This window comes from Zea mays, chromosome 3, assembly GCF_902167145.1.
Source record: "Zea mays cultivar B73 chromosome 3, Zm-B73-REFERENCE-NAM-5.0, whole genome shotgun sequence".
Taxonomy (NCBI): domain Eukaryota; kingdom Viridiplantae; phylum Streptophyta; class Magnoliopsida; order Poales; family Poaceae; genus Zea; species Zea mays.
The window spans coordinates 14,655,636-14,661,635 of record NC_050098.1 but is presented as its reverse complement, the minus strand read 5'-3'; positions in this window follow the sequence as shown (position 1 = coordinate 14,661,635).

Here is a 6,000-nt window from a genome sequence, read left to right as displayed (position 1 = left end):
TAAAGCATATGCTCTTATTTTTCTAGCAAACTATCTTTTTTATTAAGAGCATCAATTAATTCATTAATTTTATCTACCTTAGATCTATCTAAGCCCATAAAAAGATTGCTATAGTCTTGTTAATCATCATCATTGCATTATGCATCACTAGAAGAGGTATACTTAGGAGTATCGAGTGTACGTATCTTATTCTCTTTTGCCATGAGGCAAGTGTGATGCTTGTTGGGCAAGAGGGAGGATTTGTCAAAGGCGGAGCCGGCAAGTCCTTCAGCGTCGGAGTTGAATGAAGAACAGTCCGGGTCCCATTCCTTGCTGATGTGTGTCTCGCCCTTCGTCTTTCTATAGAAAAATTTCTTCTCCTTCTTCCCTTTCTTATCTTGAACCTGGTCATTCTCATTATCGAGACATTGAACAATAAAATGACCAGTCTTACTGCTCTTGAAGCATAAACTGTAGGATCTAGGACACCGGTTAGAGGGGGGTGAATAGACGATTTTGACTAAAATAAAAAACACTAGGGAAATTTAATCAATATAACAAGAGGTATAAATTCTCTAGTGATAACAAGTAAACAATCTATGAGAATTGAAAGGGAAATGTGCCTTTGGGCCATTTCTAAGTATTTTGGTGATTGAGTGCAAACACAAGTGCTTAAATGTGAAAATATGCCCAAGGATGAACAAAGTGCAAATCACAAGTTAAGGTATGTTTCTAAGCCTTAGTACATTGGTTTGTGTACTAATATTCTTGTCTAAGTGTTAGAAACAGGAAGAAGAAAAGAAGTGGAGAGTGGCTGTGTGCAGCCAAAGGCTGCTTCGGGCTAGGGCACCGGACTGTCCGGTGTGCACCGGACAGTGTCCGGTGCGCCAGACCAGCGCGGAGCAAACCAGCCGCTCTCGGGTTTTTCTCCGGCGACTTCGGCTAAAATTCACCGGACTGTCCGGTGTGCACCGGACTGTCCGGTGAGCCAACGGTCGGCCGGGCCAACGGTCGGCCGCACGATCGCCGCGCGACACGTGGCCGAGCCAACGGTCGGAAGGAAGCACCGGACTGTCCGGTGCGCCAGATCTGCAGTGGTCGGCAATGGTCGGCTGCGCCTGTTAAGGAAAGAAATCGGGCACCGGACAGTGTCCGGTGTGCACCGGACTGTCCGGTGCGCCCGACGACAGAAGGCAAGGATGGCCTTCCAGAATTGTTCTCAACGGCTCCTAGCTGCCTTGGGGCTATAAAAGGGGCCCCTAGGCGCATGGAGGAGAACACCAAGCATTCCTTGAGCACTCTTGATCACTCACACATCAATCTCGCGCACTTGTTCGACATTCTAGTGATTTGAGCTCCGTTCTAGTGTGCTAGTCTTTTGAGCTCAAGTCTGGGTCTTGTGTGTGCGTATTCGCTGTGATCTTTGTGTCGTGTGTGAGTTGCTAATCCCTCCCTTGCTCTGTGATTCTCTGTGAACATCTTTTGTAAGGGCGAGAGGCTCCAAGTTGTGGAGATTCCTCGCAAACGGGATTGAGAAAAGAAAAGCAAGAACACCGTGGTATTCAAGTTGATCATTGGATCACTTGAGAGGAGTTGAGTGCAACTCTCGTCCGTTGGGACGCCACAACGTGGAATAGGCAAGTTTTGTACTTGGCCGAACCATGGGATAACCACTGTGTCATCTCTGTGATTGGATTCTTGTGGTTATTGTGTTTTGACTCCTCTCTAGCCACTTGGCATAAACTGTGCTAACGCCTAATCAAGTTTTGTGGCTATAAGTTTAAGTTTTTACAGGATCACCTATTCACCCCCCCCTCTAGGTGCTCTCAATTGGTATCGGAGCCGTTCTCTTCAAGAAAGGGACTAACCGCCCGAAGAGATGGATCCTAAGGGGAAGGGAATTGTGATCAATGACAAGGAGAAGGAGTCCTTCGTCAACGAGCCAAGGGATGACAAGTCCAATGACTCGGGCTCGGGCCACAAGCGAAAAGATGGGAAGAAGAAGAAGACAAGACGCATCAAGGAGATCGTCTACTACGACAGCGATGAGTCCTCTTCTTCCCAAAAGGACGACGACCACGACAAACAAAAGACGGTTAACTCAAACTTTTCTTTTGATTATTCGCGCATTCCATATAGCTCAAATGCTCATTTGCTCCCCATTCCACTTGGCAAGCCTCCTCACTTTGATGGAGAGGACTACGGATTTTGGAGTCACAAAATGCGTACTCACCTATTTTCTCTCCATCCAAGCATTTGGGAGATTGTGGAAAGTGGAATGAAATTTGATAGCTCGGATAGCCCTTCATTCATTAATGAGCAAATCCATAAGAATGCACAAGCTACCACTGTTCTTCTAGCTTCATTGTGCAGGGATGAATATAACAAAGTGAGCGGCTTGGATAACGCCAAACAGATCTGGGACACCCTCAAGATCTCTCATGAAGGGAATGACGTTACCTTGCTCACCAAAACGGAGTTGGTAGAAGGCGAGCTTGGACGGTTCGCGATGATAAGGGGCGAGGAGCCAACTCAGACATACAACCGGCTCAAGACCCTTATCAACAAAATAAGGAGCTACGGAAGCACGCGATGGACGGACCACGACGTCGTCCGACTAATGCTCAGGTCCTTTACCGTTCTTGATCCTCATTTGGTGAATAATATTCGTGAGAATCCCAGGTACACCAAAATGTCGCCCGAGGAAGTCCTAGGAAAATTCGTCAGCGGGCGAATGATGATCAAGGAGGCAAGGTATGTGGACGACGCCTTGAATGGACCGATCAACGAGCCGCAACCTTTTGCTCTCAAAGCCACAAGGAACAAGGAGGCGCTACCCAGCAAGGTGGCGCAAATTGAGGCGGCCGGTCTTAATGATGAAGAAATGGCCCTCATTATCAAGAGATTCAAGACGGTGCTAAAGGGTCGCAATGGACAGCCGAGCAAGACTAAGACCAAGGGGAAGCGATCATGCTTCAAATGCGGTAAGCTTGGTCATTTTATTGCTAATTGTCCTGATAATAAAAGTGACCAGGAAAAGGGGAACAAGAGGGAGAAGAAGAAGCACTACAAAAAGGCCAAGGGCGAGGCGCATATAGGCAAGGAGTGGGATTCGGATTGCTCCTCCTCCGACTCCGACAATGAGGGACTCGCCGCCACCGCCTTCAACAAATCGGCCCTCTTCCCCAACGAGCGTCACACGTGTCTCATGGCTAAGGAGAAGAAAGTAAGTACTCGAAACTCTACTTATGCTTCTTCTAGTGGTGATGATTCTAGTGACGATGATGAAATAGACTATTCTAGTTTATTTAAAGGTCTAGATAGAATTACGATTGGCAAAATTAATGAATTAATTGATGCATTGAATGAGAAGGATAAACTCTTAGAGAAACAAGAGGATTTATTGTATGAAGAGCATGATAAATTTTTAGAAGCTCAAAAATCTCATGCTCTAGAAGTTAAAAGAAATGAAATGCTTACTTGTGAATTATCTTCATGCCATGAGACAATTTCAAAATTAAAGAGCATTAACGATGAGTTGAATGCTAAGATAGAAATAGCTAGTAAATCAACAACTTGTGTAGAAAATGTTGTTATTTGCAATAGATGTAAAGACTTTGATATTGATGCTTGTAGTGAACACATAGCTTCTATTGCAAAGTTAAATAATGAAGTGGCTAGTCTTAATGCCCAACTTAAGACTAGCAAAAGTGAATTTGATAAGTTAAAATTTGCAAGGGATGCTTACACAATAGGAAGACATCCCTCAATTAAGGATGGGCTTGGCTTCAAGAGGGAAGCCAAGAACTTAACAACCCATAAGACTCCCATCTCCACCAAGGAGAAAGGGAAGGCTCCTATGGCTAATAGTGTTAAGAAGAATCATGCTTTCATGTACTATGATAGGAGATATTCTAGAAATGCTTTTAGAGGTCATGATGTTTTTGATTCACATGCTTATGACTCTTATGCTATGACTGCTTCTAGTTCTCATGTTATGCATGGTAGAAATGGGCTTAGAAGAAATGTTGTTCATCAAATGCCTAGGAGAAATGTTGTTAGGAAAGTAGTGAATGAACCTTCTACAACTTATTGTGCTTTAAATGCTTCCTTTGCTATTTGTAGAAAGGATAGGAAAATAGTTGCTAGGAAGTTAGGGGCAAAATGCAAGGGAGACAAAACTTGCATTTGGGTCCCTAAAGATATTTGTGCTAACCTTGTAGGACCCAACATGAGTTGGGTACCTAAAACCCAAGCCTAAATTTGCCTTGCAGGTTTATGCATCCGGGGGTTCAAGCTGGATTATTGATAGCGGATGCACAAACCATATGACGGGGGAGAAGAAGATGTTCACCTCCTACGTCAAGAATAAGGATTCCCAAGATTCAATTATATTCGGTGATGGGAATCAAGGCAAGGTAAAAGGTTTAGGTAAAATTGCAATTTCTAATGAGCACTCCATATCTAATGTGTTTTTAGTTGAGTCTCTTGGATATAATCTGCTATCTGTGAGTCAATTATGCAATATGGGATATAACTGTCTATTTACAAATATAGATGTGTCTGTCTTTAGAAGAAGTGATGGTTCACTAGCTTTTAAGGGTGCATTAGACGGCAAACTTTATTTAGTTGATTTTGCAAAAGAAGAGGCCGGTCTAGATGCATGCTTAATAGCTAAGACTAGCATGGGCTGGCTGTGGCATCGTCGCTTAGCACATGTGGGGATGAAGAACCTTCACAAGCTTCTAAAGGGAGAACACGTGGTAGGTCTAACTAATGTTCAATTCGAAAAAGATAGACCTTGTGCAGCTTGTCAAGCAGGGAAACAGGTGGGAGGCTCTCATCACACCAAAAATGTGATGACGACATCAAGACCCTTGGAGATGCTGCATATGGACCTTTTTGGACCCGTCGCCTATCTGAGCATAGGAGGGAGTAAGTATGGTTTAGTTATTGTTGATGATTTTTCCCGCTTCACTTGGGTGTTCTTTTTGCAGGATAAGTCTGAAACCCAAGGGACCCTCAAGCGCTTCCTCAGGAGAGCTCAAAATGAGTTTGAGCTTAAAGTGAAGAAGATAAGGAGCGACAACGGGTCCGAGTTCAAGAACCTTCAAGTGGAGGAGTTCCTTGAGGAGGAAGGGATCAAGCACGAGTTCTCCGCTCCCTACACACCACAGCAAAATGGTGTGGTAGAGAGGAAGAACAGGACGCTAATCGACATGGCGAGGACTATGCTTGGAGAGTTCAAGACCCCCGAGCGTTTTTGGTCGGAAGCCGTGAACACGGCTTGCCACGCCATCAACAGGGTCTACCTTCATCGCCTCCTCAAGAAGACTTCGTATGAGCTACTAACCGGTAACAAACCCAATGTATCTTACTTTCGTGTATTTGGGAGCAAGTGCTACATTCTAGTGAAGAAGGGTAGAAATTCTAAGTTTGCTCCCAAAGCTGTAGAAGGGTTTTTGTTAGGTTATGACTCAAATACAAAGGCGTATAGAGTCTTCAACAAATCATCGGGTTTGGTTGAAGTCTCTAGCGACGTTGTATTTGATGAGACTAATGGCTCTCCAAGAGAGCAAGTTGTTGATTGTGATGATGTAGATGAAGAAGATGTTCCGACGGCCGCTATACGGACCATGGCGATTGGAGAAGTACGGCCACAGGAACAAGATGAACGAGATCAACCTTCTTCCTCAACTATGGTGCATCCCCCAACCGAAGGTGACGTACAGGTACCTCTAGTGGAGGCGATTGATCAAGAGGGAGCACAAAGTGATCAAGTGATGGAGGAAGAAGCGCAACCGGCACCTCCAACCCAAGTTCGAGCGATGATTCAAAGGGATCATCCCGTCGACCAAATTCTGGGTGATATTAGCAAGGGAGTAACTACTCGATCTCAATTAGTTAATTTTTGTGAGCATTACTCCTTTGTCTCTTCTATTGAGCCTTTCAGGGTAGAGGAGGCCTTGCTAGATCCGGATTGGGTATTGGCCATGCAGGAGGAGCTCAACAACTTCAAGC